This window comes from Ambystoma mexicanum, chromosome 4q (genome assembly GCF_040938575.1).
Source record: "Ambystoma mexicanum isolate Mex_15411 chromosome 4q, UKY_AmexF1_1, whole genome shotgun sequence".
Lineage (NCBI taxonomy): Eukaryota > Metazoa > Chordata > Amphibia > Caudata > Ambystomatidae > Ambystoma > Ambystoma mexicanum.
The window spans coordinates 967,037,561-967,057,710 of record NC_090928.1 but is presented as its reverse complement, the minus strand read 5'-3'; the positions used below and the strand labels follow the sequence as shown (position 1 = coordinate 967,057,710).

Sequence of the window (20,150 nt, the reverse complement as noted above, 5' to 3'; positions counted from 1 at the left end):
GAGAGCACAGAGACCATAGGTCTGGCGAAGGAACGACAAAGAGGATGTCAGTGAGAGTTTCCTTGGCGGAGGCACTGGTGTAGGTATCAGCGATAGGGAGCCCTGGATTGAAGACCAGGATATCCTTTTTAAACTTCTTCCTACCAGATTTAGTGAGGAGAGCAGGATAATTCAATAGAGAAGCAGTTAGAAAAGCTAAGGGAGACAGAGAGCACCATAGAGTAGGTGTGAGAGGAGAGAGGTGGAAGGGAGAGGGGGAGACACTCGAGAAGGACACTAGAGTAGGCAGACAAGACAGCGAGAGGCAAGCAGGTTGGGCAAAAGGACAAGGAAGCAACACTGAGGATTATAGAGCTCACAAAATTCACATTTTTAAGACAGGAGAGAAAACACACCTAGTTCGAGAATCCTGAATGGAGAGAGAAAAGACCTAGGTTTCCAATGCAATTTTAAATACTGATACAGTGCATATTATAAAAAACAGCGGGAAAAACACACCTAAGTTTGAGAATCCTGAATGAAGGGATAAAAGGCCTAGGTTTCACAATACAATTTTAAATAGTGATACAATACATATTATAAAAGCAGCGGGAAAAACACACTTAAGTTTGAGAATCCTGAATGTAGGGAGAAACGGCCTAGGTTTCACAATGCAATTTTAAATAGTGATAAAGTGCATATTATAAATACAGCGGGGGAAAAAAACACACACACACACACCTAAGTTTGAGAATCCTGAATGGAGGGAGAAAAGGCCTAGGTTTCACAATGCAATTTTAAATACTGATACAGAGCATATTATACAAATAGGGGGAAAACAACCTGAGTTTAAGAGACTGAAGCTGGAAGGGGGGTAGGCAGGGAAGCCTGTGTACTATCCTGGTAGATTTACTGGCAACTGGCGTCCCCTGCGGACACGTGCAGACACAACAGGAGCCGCTACCGTACGGGCTGCCGGGCAGAGGGATCAGTAAGATAAGGCACTGGCACTGGCCAATCACAGTGGAAGGCGGACTGGGAGGAGGGAGGGAGGGCGGGGAAGAACAACAATGGATCTGGGAGGGAAAGAGAGACAAGCGGGGTTTAGGGGCTCCTGCAACAAAAGCAATCAGCCCAGAATAACAAAATCCCCATGAGGGGCTCACCAGCACAGGAGAGGCAGCTGCAGCAGCGGTCACACGCTCAGCTAGGTGGAAATGGCGAGCATGGAGCACCGCTAGCTGCTACAGGCAGCAGGGCCACAGCACTGGCCAATCACGGTAGAGGGCGGGCTGGGGGGAGGGAGGGCGGGGATGAACAACAACAGATCGAGAGGGATAGAAAGACAAGCGGGGCCTAGGGGCACCTGCAACAAAAGCAATTAACATAAAATCCCCAAGAGGGGCTCACCAGCACAGGAGGGGCAGCTGCAGCAGCGGTCTCACGCTCAGCCAGGTGGAAATGGTGAGCGTGGAGCACCGCTAGCTGCTACAGGCAGCAGGGCCATGGCACTGGCCAATCACGGTGGAGGGCGGGCTGAGAGGAGGGAGGGAGGGCAGGGAAGAACATCAACGGATCCGGATGGAAAGAGAGACAAGCGGGGCCTAGGGGCACCTGCAACAAAAGCAATCAGCCCAGAATAACACAAAATCCCCAAGAGGGGCTCACCAGCACAGGAGGGGCAGCTGCAGCAGCGGAGCGGTCTCACGCTCAGGTAGGTGAAAATGGCGATCGTGGAGCTGCTACAGGCAGCAGGGCCACCGCACTGGCCAATCACGGTGGAGGGCGGGCTGGGAGGAGGGAGGGAGGGCAGGGAAGAGCAGCAACGGATCAGGAGGGAAAGAGAGACAAGCAGGGCGTAGGGGCACCTGCAACAAAAGCAATCATCCCAGAATAACACGAAATCCTCAAGAGGGACTCATCAGCACAGGAGGGGGAGCTGCAGCAGCGGTCTCAAGCTCAGCCAGGTGGAAATATGTACACGTGTAAACTGGTTGCATATCTTCATCGCTCTTATGGCAAAAGCTTCTTATACTTGACATTGTCCTTTTACTTCAACTCAGGATGTCGCTTATTCATGGTGTTTCGTCTCTTTTCGTCATTCACAGGTCGTCGTTTTCTTAATCTGCGAGTCAGTCCAAGTTCTTGTGACGTCACCATTCGTCCTCTTTTAGGACTTTCGTGGCTTCTTCAGGCATCACGTTTTGACAATCAGCATTCTGTCTCACTTGTCAATACGGTTTTCTCAATGGGTACCTTACTGTCCAAGGTTTCTTAAGTGTAGGTACTTCAATAGGTACTGTCCATCTGATAGGTACCTGGCAGAGTCCCACTGCGGCTCTCTGCTGCTTTATTTGCTCATCATACGTCACATATCTCGGCGTGACCGTTCCTGGAACTTCAAAATTGGCGGTTGGAGGGCAGGCCATATTTGAGGCCTCCTCTACACTCCCCCCTCTGGGCGATTCATCGACCACTTTCACTTTTTATCTTGGTATCCACCTTTTCTGCATCCTCAGTCTTCATCTTCCCTCATCTTCTGGGTTCACACATGAAGGTCTGTAGAAATGCCTCTTTGGGGTCCATATTTTTTATTACTCCCTTCAAGCCTCCTGTGGTTCTCATGTGTTCATCTTTGTTCCATGTCATAAATTGACATTGTCCATTTGGGATGCAATAAATCCATTTCCCCACATAATTTCTGAGTCTCCTTGGATACCGAAACTTTGTTCCTTCTGGTGCGTGAATGCTAGCTTTCACAAAGTCTCTTATTTCTTCATCAGTCAGGTCTTTGGATTTCCATTCTGACTCGACATCAACCATCATCATCCCTATGGCTTTTTTTCGCAGTTTTCTGGCATTGAGAGATTATTATCTTGATAAGACAATATCTGAGCAATATCATCACTAGCAGGGCTCCTAGGAATTTGAATGCATCTGCCATCCATTGTGGAACCCATGAAAACAGTGATCCAAACCAACTGTCATCGTCTACTTCGTCGATTTCGTCAATCATTTGATTCTGTAGTTTTGTCAGCGTACCTATGGCTTCTGTTAGAGTTTCATTTTCTTCATCATGAGAAGGTATAAATGTGCAACATGATTCTCCAATTTTTGCACACACTCCATCCATGGCTGTGAGCATGTCAAGGACGTATCAGTTCTGGAGAGTCATTAGTCGAATCGCCCTTATTTCTTCCTTGATCGCGTTGAATCCCTTTATGGTTGTATTGATTGTCTGCAGTAACTCCCATATGGTTATCGGTAACCACTTAGTATTTTCTCCAACATGGATTATTGGCATGAAGATTGTCGTGAACACTGATGAGGTCTGACTGAACAGCCTATGTTCATACGGAATCGCATCAAAAGCTTCTATTGATTTGACAGAGAAATAATGTTCTCTTTTCATTCTGCTTCTTACTTCTGCAGATCTCTTCTTCCACAGGTGAGCATCTGCTTTTGGAAAACTGTCAATATTCAAATCACTTTTTGGAATTACCAGCGCTGGAACATGGACATTTACTAATGTGCATATACCTCCCCAGTTTTTCGGCAGTCTGATATATGCTTTGGATCCACATGCCCAATAATGATCCATGGTCAATGCAGTACCATGTACCATTCCTGGAGAGTCAAAGATTCATCCACAGTTCTGATTCTCTCCCATTTTTCTTGTACCATTGTTTCTGAAGCACAGTTTCGGATTCTCCAATTGCACTATATGTAGGGGTCCTCCTCTGTCTTTGACCCATGTCAATAGTTTTGCAAGTTTTGGCCATAGTGGCTTGCATATCTTCTTCGCATTTATTTTCAATTGCTTATTTGCTCTGGTGATCATCCATGCTCTGCAGATCACTACTCCTTCCTCCCATCCGTCTGGTCACTATTCCCCATACTTGCATTTGGCTTCTGTTCTTCCATTTTCTGGCCTCTTCTGGAGTTCTTCCTTGGACGTTCATCTTTTGATTTGCTTCTCTTCTGATCTCCGCCCCTTTAACTCCAGGCTTCTCATACCTGATCACAATGTGCTTTGTCTTTCCATTTTTTCTTGTCTTTATGCCCTGGACATAATCTTCTTCATTTGGATCAGTTGCTTCAGTTGCCCATTTCAGTGAGGTATCATTTCCAATGAACTGGCCTCTTGTTTTGCACATTGCTACATGTGATAGACAGTGTGCTGTCTGGATGTCAATTTCTACGGCTACAAAGATCTTTGATTTCCCCATGCTGTAGGGTAGGAGTGCGCAAACAAAACATTCCCCCTCTGAGCTCCATCTTCCAACTTCTTTCATGTGTTGGTACCATATGTTGTGTCCCCAATTGTGCTCTGCTGTCCAGGTAATCGTTTAGTTCACTGTCATCTCCTTTTATGCTTCTCTTGATTCTCAAGGTTTTCATGTAGTTTGCTATCATCACATCCTTAATAATATCCATGTAGCTTCTTCTCACTAGGGGATTTGCAGGCACTTCCATCCATGGTTAAGGCCTCTTCATCTGTACCAATGAGGTAGGCGAAAGTCATGCAATCCTTTCCTTCATCTCCTGTCTTTCCCTGGCTCTGCTTATGAATGGCCAAATTGATTTTGCCACTATCTCTGCACGTGATAGTTTTGCGGGACTTGTGCTTGTTCTCTTCATTGGATCAGGTGTGCTTGTCAGTGCTGTCTCCGTTGGTTCATTCTTCAGCTCTCTTTGTCTTTTTAAAATTTCAGCTTTTCCCCTTTGTCTTTTCTCTACACTTGTGGGGTAGCTTCTCACAGTTGGTTACCCTAACTTCTCCCCTTCTTTGGCCTGTGGTTCTGTAGTCATTGAAATTAGATCTGGTGTATGTGTTCTTATCATTTGCATGTTTGTGGTTGTCAGTAACCACTTACAAGGGGAGGAAGCCCGGTATACTGCTGTCTAATTAAGATTAGCAGTGTATACTTTGTCTAGATCCGGGAGGATAAGAGTCGTTGTGGTTGTCAGTAACCTGGTTTCATTCACATTTTGGCGACTCTGTCTCAGGCTTGTTAATATGCTCGTTACTGCAACTGTGTGTGTGTAATTGCTACTCCCATCCATCTCAAGTTCACTCACTCCATTGTCAGACATTCTAGGTACTAGAATGACTACATAGGGTCTGGGTGCCTTCATGGGCTTCATGTGTGTATCGTTAGGTGGGTGCACTGGACTCTGCACACTTTGTCTACCAATAAAAAATGCAGTTCTAATCGTCAGTGACAATAAAACAATAATGAATATAATGCATAAGTACATGATACCCTTATAGGTTAGACTGCAACATTTACTTCCGGAAAAACAAGGGCATCTCTCCTCTTGGGGGAGAAAATGGTTGCTATTCTGATTTCTCAACTCGAACATTTTAAGAAAAAAGGCTAACACTTTAATACAATCTTAAACAATATTATTTCTGGATTCTGCTGGTTCCTCTTGCGGGTTGCATGTACGGAAACAATTGTCCCTCTTGCCTGGGCACTGGATTGTCTGTTATCTCTGGATACAGTTCTCTTTTTCTACGCACAAGGAAATGTCAAAATCGGGTAATGCGGTCAGCACGTCTCTTTTACTGTGCATGTTCAAAGTACATGAGTTCCCAGTTGATGCCTCTTATTTGCTTAATTCCAGACGACATGTAGCGTCTTTGTCAGTGTAACAAGAGTGAAGTCTCTTGCAACGCTTTCTCGATCTGTCCCTCGGCGGGCAGCTTCAAGGTTTCTTCTGGAATCTCTGGTGGAGATTGGAGAGTTTAATTTGTAGTACAATACCATGCAGGAGCATGCTTAGCTGGGTAGATTTAGCTGGATCTCTGATGAACGTGAGGATGTCAACACCGGCAGGTTTCCCTAAAAGTTCTGCAAATTCCTCAAATAGGCGAAAAAAGACATTGTTCGCCAATCTGCTATCTTCTGGTGAGAGGGACATTTGTTTTTTCCTTGCTGAATTCTGGAACAGTTTGGTACTCACGGTGAGTGGCTTCTACGATATAGGTTGGTGTGGAGAGTGACCTGGATTATGATGCCGTTCAAAATTATGCTCAAGCGTTCTGTGTTTGCCAGATCTTGAAGAAATGTTAATACATCAGTGTGTCTTCCGACAAATTTTGGGTGCTCTTCAATTAGACGAATAAATATCACATTGATTAGTGTATTCGCTTCTTCTTCCGCTTGGGACATTTGTTTTTTCCTCTCTGTATTCGGGAAGTAGGAAGAACTGCTCGGCGATCACGGTGAGCAGCCTTCTTATTGTCTTGTTTTCAGGATCTTGCAGAAATTCAGGGATGCTAGTGAGCCTTACCAGTAGTGATGGGTGTGACCCCAAGACTAGGTCAAAGTAGTTAAAAACTTCTTTAGTGATGTCGCGACTGTGGGACACCATTTGTGAGTCCAAACAATGTTCCTGACTTGAACAAGTCTAGATACTGTATTTTCTTCCAACTCGTTTGTCTGCGATTGAAATTTGACATATTCTTTTCTTATCAAGGCTTCAGTGTGCCTCAGTCTAAAGTTCAAAGTCAATAACCTACGTTGTGGCTTACATATGCACTTCTCTCCTTCATCCTGCAACTAGGATGCACAGAGTGTCCGTATTTTTTATGTCCTTATCCTCTTCTCTTTTTGCTCAGAGGAATGTCCATTTTTAAGCCACAAATTTGCACAAAAGTTCTTTGTCTTTGCTTTGCTGCTGGTCATGCGCCCTTCTTCCTCGTCATGGATCTCGTCTGCATGTGCTGTGGTTCTTCCCCGTTGTCTGTAGTCTCTTGGCGGTGGAGTGCAGGCAGGGGGATTTCTCAGATGTATGGCTTGATATCACCCAGAAAGATCCAAGCTCTTCTTCCTTGTAGCTTGACTGCAGATGGAGTAACGTCTTCAACTGTGAACGTTCCGTTGACCCTTAGCTCGTCCCACTTTTCCCTTGTGTGATTCCTCACCAGGACAGTGTCTCCAGGGAAGATTGAAGGAACACATAGACTCTGAGCTGTTTCTGCAGTAGCATCTTCTTCTGTGCTCTGTGCTACCCTGCACCCTTTTCGTCGTCGCTGCAGCTGGCCTGCAATTACAGTAAGACAAGATGTCATGCAGTTCTAGTAATTTTGCATTTCAGACCCTATGATTTCACTTGTCGGCTGTGCATCACACCTAGCTCTGCCTTGGGGTGTCAGGGGCGTGCGCATCCTTCTTCCTGTTGCTATTTCGTGTGGCGTAAAGTGATGGTCAGAACCAGGTTGGTTTCTGAGTGCATACAGTGCCAGTGGAAGGCAGTGCAGCCATCCTTTCTTTAGAGTAAGCTCCAACTTGGCTATCCTTTCCTTTAACAAGCCATTGAGCTTCTCACAGATCCCATTACCTTGCGGGTGATACGCCAACGAGAACTTGTGCTTTATACCAAGCAACAAGCTAATCTGTTGAAAAACTTCATTGACAAAGTGAGCCCCATTCTCTGATCTCATGACTTCACATACTCCCCACCTGGGAAATACCTCTCCCACTAGAAATGTGGCCGCACAGGTAGAGTCTGGGTGTGTACATGGACCTGCTTCTATCCATCTAGAGAATGGACACAGCACAACAATTAGATACCTGTACCCATTACATACTTGAATCATATCAACGTAATCAACATGCAAGTGCTGAAAAGGTCCATTAGGCTTTCGTATGACTCCTCTAATTATTTTTAGTGTGTGCCCAGCCGTGAAATGCTGGCAGATCATACAGTTGATCGCACAAAATGCAACATGCTCTGCTAAATTTGGTATAAACCAGTCTTCAGTGAGCGTTGCCACAAGATTCTCTTTTGTCATGTGTGCTGGATAGTGTAACTGCTCCAGTGCTAATTTTAACAGGGCTATAGGCATTACTGGTTTACCAGTGCTGTCTTGTCGCCACAAGCTTTCGGCGGGGTTTAAAGAACACCATCACCACTTCCAGAGATTCTTCTCCTCCTGTGGTGCCTCCCCTTGGAGTTCCATTAACTGGGTTTGCCCCATGTTATTATAGCTCTCAGGTTAATTTCGTGCAACAATCATCTTCTCGTTTACATCAGTTATTTCTATGTCCATTATGGGTTTGCCCTTGGCGCCATATGCTTGGCCTCTGCGTCTGCTGCTTGATTTCCTCGTGAGATAAAATCTGTTCCCTTTGTGTGGGCAGAGCATTTCATGACCGCTATGCCCACTGGGATCTGTAGTGCCTTGATGACCCTGTCCAATAAGGCTGCGTGCTGCACTGGCGTGCCGCCTGCTCAGAGGTAGCCCCTCTTCTTCTAGCACGCTAGGCCTGCGTGCACTGTTGATGTCACATAGGCGGAGTCACTGTACACCATCACTTCCTGGTCTGCGTGATTCTCAATCGCGAGTATCAACGCCAATAATTCTGCAGCCTGTGATGAATAGTGAGATGGTAATTATGCACTAAGGAGCACTCGAAACTCTCAATTTGCCCTGTGCTTCATCAAAGTAGCGCCTCTATATCTTTGCCCATCGTTTTGATTGATTCTCAAGGAACCACCAACGAAGACAATTTATCCTCCTTGCAATGCATTTTCTTTCACTCTGGGAATCTCATCATAAAATTCTTCATAGTTCGTGCAGTCATGTATTGGCTCTCCTTCAGTGACTGGCTCTGCTATAAACATAGCTGAGTTCACTATCTTTCATCGAATGATCTTAATCGACGGGTTCGATATGATCACTTCATAAGCAGAAGCTCTCTGAGATGTCGACGTGCCCTTTGGCTTCTCTAGAATGGCAAATAGCGCGTGCTCAACGTACAACGTCGTTGAGCATCCCATCACAATTGTTGTCGCTTTGCCTATGGCGAACGCTGCGGCAGCTAAACTTTGTTCGCACGGGAAGTGGCCTCTCATCACTGGGTCCAAATAACCACTGTAATATGCCAGGGGCTTGTACCTCAAAGTGGTTCTCTGTGTGAGTACTGCCGTCATGACGCTGCCATTCGTGTGTGAGAACAGGTAGAATTCATCTGTATAGTTGGGAATCCCTAAAACTGGTGCCGTGCAAATGGCTTTCTTGAGTTCAGTAAACCCTTCCTCCATGGTCTCGGACCACACAAGTTTTTCTTTCGTCACCTGTGCCTTCTTTAGGGCCTGTAACAAGGGCTTGGTATATGAGCTGTAGTCAAAGACCCAAGCTCTGGCATAATTGCAAAGACCTAGAAAGCTCTGCATCTGTTTTATCGTGTGTTGCTTGGCTGTGTTCAGTATGGCTTCAGTGCTTTCCGGGGTAAGATGTCATCTACATATTGCAAAACAACACTCTCCAATGCGATATTGCCTAAGGCCATCTGTAGGACTCTATTGAAAATTAAGGGAGACTCACAGTACCCCTGGGGTAACCTCGTGAGTCTCGATGCAATGGGATTGAGAAAAATGCATTTTTCATGTCCATCACCGTGAAATATTTTGCCTCAACAGGTATATTACATAGGATTGGGGCCAGGTTCGGGACTAAACGGAAACCCGGCTTCTACAATATTGTTTATTGGGAGTAGATCTTGAATTATCCTCCAAGACCCTCCCTTTGATTTCTTGACAGGATAAACTTTGGTATTGCATGACGATTCTGACATCACTAAGATGCCCTGTTCCATCATAGCCGAAATTGTCTTGAAAATTCCCTCATCTGCCTCCCTAGACATGGGATACTGTCGTACCTTTGGTAAAATAGCTCCTGGCTTCAGTTTAATTTGGACTTCTACTTCTTTCAATAAGCCTATGTCATAGGGGTGTGTGGTCCATACTGAGACAGGCACCTGGGCCATATCGACCTCAAAATATTCAGAACGGTTCTGAGCCAACATCATTCTCTGGGGCACTTCTCTTTTGATCAGCTTCCCCTAAAAAGTGAGATTCATTTCAACTGTTATTTCCTCAGCGTCTGTTCGTTCGTCGAACAGATCGTCATCCGTGACGTCAGTCAGCCAGTACCCTTCTTCAATGGCGATCACTGTGCACCATTGTCGGCCTTCATCATCACAACCATCGTTCAAAGCCATTTTCCCTTGCACTATGGCTGTGTGCATCATCAAGGGAAATACTTGGCCCTTCTCCTCGTGCATAGGTATTCTTGGCTAAATAGAAACTCATCTGGGGTCCTCATGGTTTTGTCTGCAAGGCCTAGTAGCCATGCCATCAGCACCTGTACTCCATATGAAAATATTTCTGGGTCCAATGGGATTGCTCTCATGGCTGTGTGTCCTGCGTATGCTCTAATCATCTTGCATACGTTCAAATAGTGCATTCCTGGAGTCGAGCATACTATCCCCTTCTCCGTGAATTAATTATCATGTTTAATTTTGTCATTAAGTCTTGCCCCAATATATTTACTGGGGTTTGCCTTGAATATAACAGTGGCACATTCATGTCACATTCTCCTATTGAGACTGGAAGTGTGTCTGTAAAAGGAACATGACTTGTTGCTCCTGTGAAGCCCTTAGTGTTTATAGCATCGCCGGACAAGGAAAACTTGCCTTCACGTATGCACGAGCGTGTCACACATGTCAACTAAGAAGGAATATTCTTTACCCCCTATAACAACATCCACCCTTGGTTCCTGGTGAGGGTCTGGTGTCACTGATAGGAACAAACACATCAGGTTTCCCAGTGAGCTGTCCTAGTCCATAAACAATTTTGTCCCATTTTGCGTGAATGGTCTTCCCCCATCACCAGTGTTAACCCTTATCCCATCGTTCACAGCCTGACCTATACTTGTTGTTTGTGACATTTGCATCAGTGACTGTTGGGACTGTCCCTGTGGACAATTTATCAAATTCTGAGGTACCGAGCTTTGCTGTGCTCTTGGCGGTTGCGGTTGCACCGTGTGATTTTGCGCAACTCCATTTCCTCCCTGTTGTAATAACACAGGTGGATTTACCATACCTGCTCTGGTTCCTTGGTCGTTTTACACCATGCCGTGACTTCTGCATGTGCTTGCTAGGTGCCCTGTCATCCCACACACCGAACATATTGGCGGTGGTCTGATCATTTGCCCATTTGACATATCCTGACTTTCATGTTGCACGTTTTAGAAACCTCCCTGATGACTCTGCCATCCTCTTCCTCGAAAGCCTCTCCCTCTGGCGTAAAACCCATTACTGCCCTGATTACTCTGCAGTTGATTATTGCCCTGCTGCATGTTTGATCCGTCTGTGTTAGTTATCATTGCCCCTTAAATGCCATATTTTGACATTTTCTTCTGCACTAATTTCGCCTCCTTACCTTTTTGAGTAGCCTCTTTTTTGCGATTCTTCTCTTGCAGCAGCCTGCGATAGTGAGCTATGGTCAACTGTATTTCAGACCACGGTTTGGCCTCGATTCCTACTAATTTCTTGAGCTGCTTCTGTACCTGATCTGGCAGCCCTTGGCATAATATATGGTAGAACACGGGTATAGATTTTCCCCAAGATTCCCACGTTTCAAGTACCCATGCGTCTTGGAAATTCTGAATGTAAAGCAAAGGGTCTTCTGACTCCTTCATTTTCTGTAACATTATAGCTCCCATGTCAGAAGTATCCAGATAGAGCGATCGTAATGCTTTCCATACTGCTGTCATGATGCCTACCTCTAAGGAGCCAGGCCGGGCCCAGCAACCCCAGAGGCAGACATCATTTTCCCCAGGGAAGTCTCAGCGGGCCCAAGTCGGGGCCCTTTGGACTCAGTCCTGGCGCCTTAGGTGCCAGGCTCATAGCGGACCCCAGTCCTGGCGCCTTAGGCGCCAGGCTCATAGAAGAGGATATGTGTTTCAGTGCTTGGGTGCACACTTACCTGATGCAGACCTTGCTGCTTCATCCAGGCCCTCTTGAGGCCTGAATGGGACTACTTAACCTGTAGGACTACTTCACCACCCGGGTGTGGTCGGGGAAGGATACATACCTGATTGGTGGAAGGATACATACCAGGAACTTCTTCCAAGGCTATTTAAACCCCACCCGAACAGCCACACATGCTTCGCGTTGTTCTGCACCTAGCAGCTGGACGCTCACCATGTCAGCTCCTGCATCCTGACTTCAGCCACGCCTGCCAGCACCCTGGAACACCTGCAAGGGGAGAAAGGAAGAGAATAGGAGAAGAAAAGCCCTTACCTGCTAAATCTGCATCCCGGAGTAATTTCTCCAACGGCCCTGAAAAGGAAGACATCATTTTAAAGGCATTTCGTTTCGATCGCTGCAGCGCTGCATTTTACTCACCTTTGCAAGGCGCTTCCATCTTCAGCAGCGATCTTCCGGATTCAGCTACGCCCCGGCGCCTAGAGGAAAAAAGACAAGAACAAAGGTGAGAGGGAGAAAAGGAATAAGGAAAGCTCAGTTTCCTTTTAAGTCTTACCTGTTGGATTATTCCCACTGCATTTTGGGTCCTGCCGCTTCCTGGCATCTCCGGACCCCGGCCCCTATGGGGAAAAAAGACAAAGACATTGAATGAGCGAATGCAAAGACATTACCTGAGCGCTCATCCAGAACTGTTTCACTTCGGGTCGGCGCCATATCTCCGGCACTCCGAACCCCGGCCCCTAAGGGGAAAAAGACATAAGCATTAGCGCTTGCTGCAATTAGACAACGAACATTATTATTAAGCTTGAACTTTTGAACAGAACTTTTACAGCGCCTTACCTGAACAGTCAAGCTTACCTGAACTCCCATCAATCCTCAATCCAGTGAAGTTACTGGGTTTCATCGCGCCCCTGCATCAGAAGCAGGATGGAGAGCTCATCCTTCCAAACCCTAAGGTGAGGCTTCACGGGGAATCGTGGAGGAGGTATCGTGGAGGGTTGGAAGGGAGTGGGAGGCTTGAGCATTGTTCCACAGTTGGTAATACTCCCTTTTCACGCACAGGAGGGTATCCAACGAGCCAGGGAAGCCAGAATAGAGGGGCCCTTCCTGTCCATCTTCAGAGTTCTGCGCCTTCGACGCCGCGCCTCCGTGGGAACCAGGTGAGCGTTACAGAACTCGAAGCCTTACCACAATTTCCCACCTGGGCACTATGGAGACTTCCGAGACAGATCAGCTGGCCCATCTTTTAGGGGAATTACGGGCAGAAGTGCACTCAGCCCGCCAGGAGACTAATGCTCTCAGAAGGGAACTAATCCTATCCAAGGAAAGAACTGATGATCTGGCCAAAAGGTTATTGCAGGGCCAGGCAGAGCACACTCCTTTACCTGTTTCCGGAGATATTTCTACAACAATGGGTTCGAATAACCCGGTACAAATCAATCTACCTGGACACATGCCTTTGGCCCCGCCGGAACGTTTTGCGGGGGATCCCAAGAAATATGCCGTTTTTATGAACCAATGCCGTTTACACTTTTTATGCAGGCCCGGGGCCTTCCCCAACGACCAGACCAAAGTAGCCTTTGTACTATCTTACCTCAGTGGCTGTGCTGCCGATTGGTCTATTCCATTGGTAAATCAGGATGATCCCATTCTCCGGGATTTCCAGGGCTTCCAGGCCAGCATGGAAAGATTGTTCGCTCGACACTCGCAGGGACAGGCCCTTGACAACTAACTGCTATCCTTACGACAAGGTAATCAGGATCTTTTGTCCTATATCGCCACCTTTAATAGACTAGTTGTGGAAACCGGATGGCCTGAAAATAAAAGGATCACATTGTTTCATCGAGGCCTGCGCGGAGAGCTTAAAGATGTTATAGCTCAGATAGTAGATCCACCCCAGGCCTGCGCAGACTACATAGACTTAGTGGTTCAACTTGATCACAGACTTCAAAATAGAAAAGCAGATCGGCTCAAGTATGAAACCAGAGTACCTATCAAGACCCACGTTAACTCCAAGAGTACTGACGTTTCCGAACCTATGCAAATTGGCAGTGTTAAAGGACCATTAACGCAGAAGGAACGAGAGAGAAGGCGACAAATGCAACTTTGTCTGTATTGCGGAACTTCCGGTCACTTTCTTCAAAGTTGTCCAGTTAAACCACCCAAGAAGGTGGTTGGAGCCACTGATAACGAGTTATTGACACCTGGTTCGGGAAACGACCTAGCCCGACAAGCGTAGGGGTCCGCTTGCCGAGCTTGAAAATAAACTCTTTGACCTCGCATTTTGTCATGCCAATGGTGCTTGTGAACCCAAAACAGCCTCAGCAGTTGCATGCTATAAAAGCATACATAGACAGTGGAGCTATTGGAAATTACATAGACCGTGAATTGGCTTCCAGGATTAAGCTTCCTCTTCGCCCGAAAGTAACCCAAGATGTAATTACTACAGTTGATGGAACCGAAATAGCCTCAGGGCCTGTAACGCATTCCACAGTTGAAATCACTCTGGTGGGTCAGGACGGACATCGGGAAGCAATCGTGTTTGATGTGATCAAGGCCCCACAATTTCAAGTACTTCTTGGAATCCCTTGGTTAGAAACACATAATCCGAGAATAGACTGGCGAGCAAAGAAGATAACTTTTCCTGATTGTGAACCAACCTGTTACCCAAGGAATCCAGCTATGGGTCTAGCCTCTGTAACTTCCACCCCTGTACAGCTACCATCTGAATACCAAGAATTCCAAGACGTTTTTCAGAAAGAGCAGGCTAACACCTTACCTCCCCATCGATTTTACGATTGCCAAATCGACTTGGTACCCAATGCACAACTACCTTGTAGTAGGATTTATGCTCTTACTGAACCTGAGAACCTGCATTTGCGCCAGTATTTGGATCAATACCTGGCCAATGGTTTCATTCGCCCATCAAAGTCACCAGTCTCTTCCGCTTTGTTCTTCATACCTAAAAAGGAAGGAGACCTTAGGGCCTGTATTGACTACCGCGCCCTAAATCAGATAACGATTAAGAATCGTTACCCTTTGCCCCTGATACCTGAGCTTATCGACCAAGTAAAAGATGCTCGTGTGTACACCAAGCTAGATCTCCGAGGAGCTTACCACCTGGTACGTATAAAAGAGGGCGACGAGTGGAAGACTGCATTCCGCACCAAATTTGGGCTCTTCGAATATCAAGTAATGCCCTTCGGTTTGTGCAACGCACCTGCCGCCTTTCAGTACTTCATGAATGATGTTCTTCGGGAACTTATCGATGTTTGTGTCATCGTTTATATTGACGACATCCTGGTGTATTCCTCCTCAGAATCTGATCACAGAAACCATGTTAGGGCAGTTCTTGAGAAATTGCGCCAGCACAAATTATTTGCCAAGCTCGAAAAATGCGTTTTTCATACCACAGAAGTGGAGTTTCTCGGATTCATCCTGACACCTCAAGGAATCTGAATGGACTCGCGGAAAGTGGACGCCATTCTCAAATGGCCATCTCCTAGCTCTGTGAAGGGAGTGCAAAGCATGCTTGGCTTTGCCAATTTCTATCAAAGGTTCATCCCGGAATTTTCTCGAACTGTTCAACCCATCACAGCTCTCCTAAAGAAAAATAAACGCTTTGAATGGACTCTTGAGGCTGAACAAGCCTTTCAGGACCTGAAAACCAAATTCACCTCTGCACCTGTATTGAAGCACCCGCGCCCAGATCTCCCTTACATCGTGGAAACCGATGCATCCAGTTCGGCCATGGGAGCTGTCCTGTCGCAAAGAGACCCAGAAACTAACCAACTACACCCTGTAGCCTTTTGGTCCAGAAAATTCTCTCCACCTGAACTCAATTACGCAATTACCGACAAAGAACTACTGGCTATTAAATCAGCTTTCAAGGCTTGGCGTCACTATCTTCTCGGTGCAAGACACACCATCACCGTAATTACGGACCACAGAAATTTGCAGTATTTAAAGACGGCCAAAGCTCAATCTTCGCGACAACTCCGATGGGCTTTATTCTTTGCGGAATTTGATTTTGTAATTACCTATCGCCCTGGCTGCAAGAATGGTAAGGCAGATGCCTTATCCCGGATAGGCATGGAAGAACCCAATTCGAGTTTAGAACCTGTGCCAATCATACCGGAACAAAGAATTCTGGGCTTGACTTCATTGCAAACCATTGAGGACATCCAAGCTCAAGTAAAACAGCTTTTTGACTCTTCTGCCTTACTGGAATGGAGTCAAAAGGGTCCTCACTACACCGTTAAGGATGATTTACCCTACTTCCAAGAGCGGTTATTTCTGCCAAGTAAAGAATTGCAGGAACTTGTCATTACCCGTCATCATGAATCATTAATGGAAGGACACCCCGGTATCGCGAAAACAGAAGAAAAGATCAAACGCCACTTCTGGTGGCCTTCTTGGAGAAAAGACATAAAGTCATTTGTGTTGTCTTGCGGAATCTGTGCCCAAAATAAGAGTCAAAAGAAAAGGCCAGCCGGCCTACTTCAACCTTTGGACATTCCACCAGCACCTTGGCACACCTTGTCAATGGACTTTATAACTGACCTGCCTCCTTGTGGTGGTTACAACACGATTCTCGTAATAGTGGATCTATTCTCCAAAATGGCCCATTTTATCCCTTTAAAAGGATTGCCGTCAGCTTCCACCTTGGCCAAGGAATTTATGGAAAATATAGTGCGGTTACATGGTTTCCCTTCCATATTAGTCTCAGACCGTGGAAGTCAATTTATCTCCCACTTTTGGAAGAAATGTTGCCAACTAGCCCAAATAGACGTGCGGTTATCCACCAGCCACCACCCCCAGACCGACGGACAAAGCGAGAGAACCAATCAGACTCTCGAGCAATATCTGCGGTGCATGTTACACCAATCCGAGTTGAATTGGAAGGACATCCTTTGGATTGCAGAATATGCATACAACAATTCAGTGCATTCTGGAACCGGACAGACTCCTTTTTATACCCTGTATGGTCACCATCCTCGGACCTCTGACCTAGATCCACCTCTGACCCTGGAGATGCCTGCAGTAAATCACCTACATTCCACAATAACCCAAGCCTTCAAAGAAGCTACAACCCACTTACAGCAAGCCAAGAAAAAGTATAAAGAAAACGCTGATTTGCACCGAAGTAAAACTCCTCCTTACCAAGTAGGAGATCAGGTATGGCTAGCAACTAAACATCTACCCCTCAAGGGTCAGCGAACTTTTAATCCCAGATTCATTGGGCCTTACCCCATCAAAGCTATTATCAACCCAGTGGCCTTTAAACTCGATTTACCATCCAACATGCGGATTCATCCCGTTTTTCACGCATCTCTTCTAAAACCAGTACAACCTGGAACCAGACTGTCTGAGCCCCCAGGCCCTGTCCAAATTGATGGAGAATTAGAATTCGAAGTGAAAGACATTTTAGATTCCAAGATAGTTAAGTCGAAACTCTTCTATCTTGTTGATTGGAAAGGATATGGACCTCAGGAAAGATCTTGGGAACCCAGTAGCTATGTTCACGCACCACGATTAATTCAAAGATTCCATCGAAGATTCCCGCACAAACCAAAACCCCCGGAGGAAAAGACCTTGGGAGGGGCCTTGAGGGGGGTACTGTCATGATGCCTACCTCTAAGGAGCCAGGCCGGGCCCAGCAACCCCAGAGGCAGACATCATTTTCCCCAGGGAAGTCTCAGCGGGCACAAGTCGGGGCCCTTTGGACTCAGTCCTGGCGCCTTAGGCGCCAGGCTCATAGCGGACCCCAGTCCTGGCGCCTTAGGCGCCAGGCTCATAGAAGAGGATATGTGTTTCAGTGCTTGGGTGCACACTTACCTGATGCAGACCTTGCTGCTTCATCCAGGCCCTCTTGAGGCCTGAATGGGACTACTTAACCTGTAGGACTACTTCACCACCCGGGTGTGGTCGGGGAAGGATACATACCTGATTGGTGGAAGGATACATACCAGGAACTTCTTCCAAGGCTATTTAAACCCCACCCGAACAGCCACACATGCTTCGCGTTGTTCTGCACCTAGCAGCTGGATGCTCACCGTGTCAGCTCCTGCATCCTGACTTCAGCCACGCCTGCCAGCACCCTGGAACACCTGCAAGGGGAGAAAGGAAGAGAATAGGAGAAGAAAAGCCCTTACCTGCTAAATCTGCATCCCGGAGTCATTTCTCCAACGGCCCTGAAAAGGAAGACATCATTTTAAAGGCATTTCGTTTCGATCGCTGCAGCGCTGCATTTTACTCACCTTTGCACTGGATTGAGGATTGATGGGAGTTCAGGTAAGCTTGACTGTTCAGGTAAGGCGCTGTAAAAGTTCTGTTCAAAAGTTCAAGCTTAATAATAATGTTCGTTGTCTAATTGCAGCAAGCGCTAATGCTTATGTCTTTTTCCCCTTAGGGGCCGGGGTTCGGAGTGCCGGAGATATGGCGCCGACCCGAAGTGAAACAGTTCTGGATGAGCGCTCAGGTAATGTCTTTGCATTCGCTCATTCAATGTCTTTGTCTTTTTTCCCCATAGGGGCCGGGGTCCGGAGATGCCAGGAAGCGGCAGGACCCGAAATGCAGTGGGAATAATCCAACAGGTAAGACTTAAAAGGAAACTGAGCTTTCCTTATTCCTTTTCTCCCTCTCACCTTTGTTCTTGTCTTTTTTCCTCTAGGCGCCGGGGCGTAGCTAACTCCGGGTTTCAACGCGCCCCTGCATCAGAAGCAGGATGGAGAGCTCATCCTTCCAAACCCTAAGGTGAGGCTTCACGGGGAATCGTGGAGGAGGTATCGTGGAGGGTTGGACGGGAGTGGGAGGCTTGAGCATTGTTCCACAGTTGGTAATACTCCCTTTTCACGCACAGGAGGGTATCCAACGAGCCAGGGAAGCCAGAATAGAGGGGCCCTTCCTGTCCATCTTCAGAGTTCTGCGCCTTCGACGCCGCGCCTCCGTGGGAACCAGGTGAGCGTTACAACTGCGGCTCTGCAATTGTTAAACGGTGCTCCGTCATGCACGCTATTAACTGTAGTCACACCAGAGTAACCTGCGCGTGTCCACACATCATCAGCTCTATTACCAAGTATGGTGATTAAAAGACCCTTGATATCCCCTATAGCTAACGTGTTCCCTCCCGTCATTTTTTCTAACTCATGTATCCACTTTCCGGCTACCGAAGTCAGCACTGGAAGCTTGTTTTTCAGGTTTTTCCCGATCCATGTGTGGCCATGGAGTATACTGTGGTCTCGCTCCTCTTTTCTTGAGCAGCGGAAATTGGGATGCATAGTCCTCTCTCTATTCTCTCATTGTTTTTCTCTCTACTGCAGGAGTGATATTCTCGCATCGCCGCCTACCTGGTAATGTCCTCAGTCGGCTCACATAGGGTGGTGGAGACACCCCCCTCTGTCCGTACAATATTTCTTCGTGTCGGCCTGACTGTGTGGCTGATTCCGATGCCCTCGGTGCAGACACACTAGAATCCGACCATCTTATTCCCTTTCCCCTTGAGAAGCGTCTTTCGTGTCTTCTCTCGTCTTCCTTTTCCTCATATTCCTCTCTTTCTGCGTCTGACATTATCTGTGCCCAACTTGTGCAACTTCTCACATCCTCCTTGTTCTTACGGATTTCCAACCTATCTAGGGATAGCTCTCTATTCTTACTATTTAGGGAGACCTCCTCAGCACCATAAAACGGAGTGATCTCCAGGCGCTCATCCTCCCCTTCCCCTTGGGGTACTTGTTCTAGCCCCATCTCGTCGTATATTCTATCGATCGTCTCTACGATGCTGCTGGTGTCGAAGTCATCCTCGATATTTGCCCTAGCCATGCCTTGTACTAAATCGTACTCGGGAAAGAATTCTTCGATGTCTTCCCACTCTACTACTGGATCAGGTTTTTAAACTTCTCTTTCCAGATATTGAAGATCGTGTGCCCTCTGTCTCCGCTTACGTTCTATGTCGTCATTGAATTCTCTGCACCTCCTTGGTTCCTTTCTGACCCTATCTTCTTCCTCTTTCTTTGCATTTCTACGTTCATTTGCCCTTTGTATTTCCTCATCCCTTTGTCTCTTTATTCTTATCTCCCATATCTTTTGCTCATCTTCTATTCACCTTCGTTCCTGTCTGTCTTGATCATTAGATGCTCTCTGTTTATGGTCTCGTTGTCTTTCTTGCTCTTTGCGATAAAACTGCTCTTAACTCTGCCTAACTTTTTCTGAATTTTTTCCTCTCTCAATCCTTTTTCCTGTTCCTTCTCATTTCTCCGTAGATCATCTAACTTCTCTTTTCGATTCGCGTCATCAATGCTTTTACCATCGAGTTTCAATAGAATCTGACCTCCCATCCATTCGTTCTGTGCGAATGCTATCTCATCAGTTCTATCCTCATTTCCT

The 20,150-nt window shown here is 46.6% G+C and overlaps 1 long non-coding RNA gene and 1 pseudogene across 2 annotated transcripts in view; both read right to left on the bottom strand.

Annotated features, from left to right (window-relative positions):
* LOC138468454 (transcription elongation factor SPT5-like) overlaps positions 1-19,586 on the bottom strand; it is a 58,083-nt pseudogene extending 38,497 nt beyond the window's left edge.
* The window catches only part of LOC138467131 (uncharacterized), a 238,592-nt gene that overhangs the window by 183,980 nt on the left and 34,462 nt on the right, over positions 1-20,150 (bottom strand). The gene's annotated exons all lie outside the window — the stretch shown is intronic.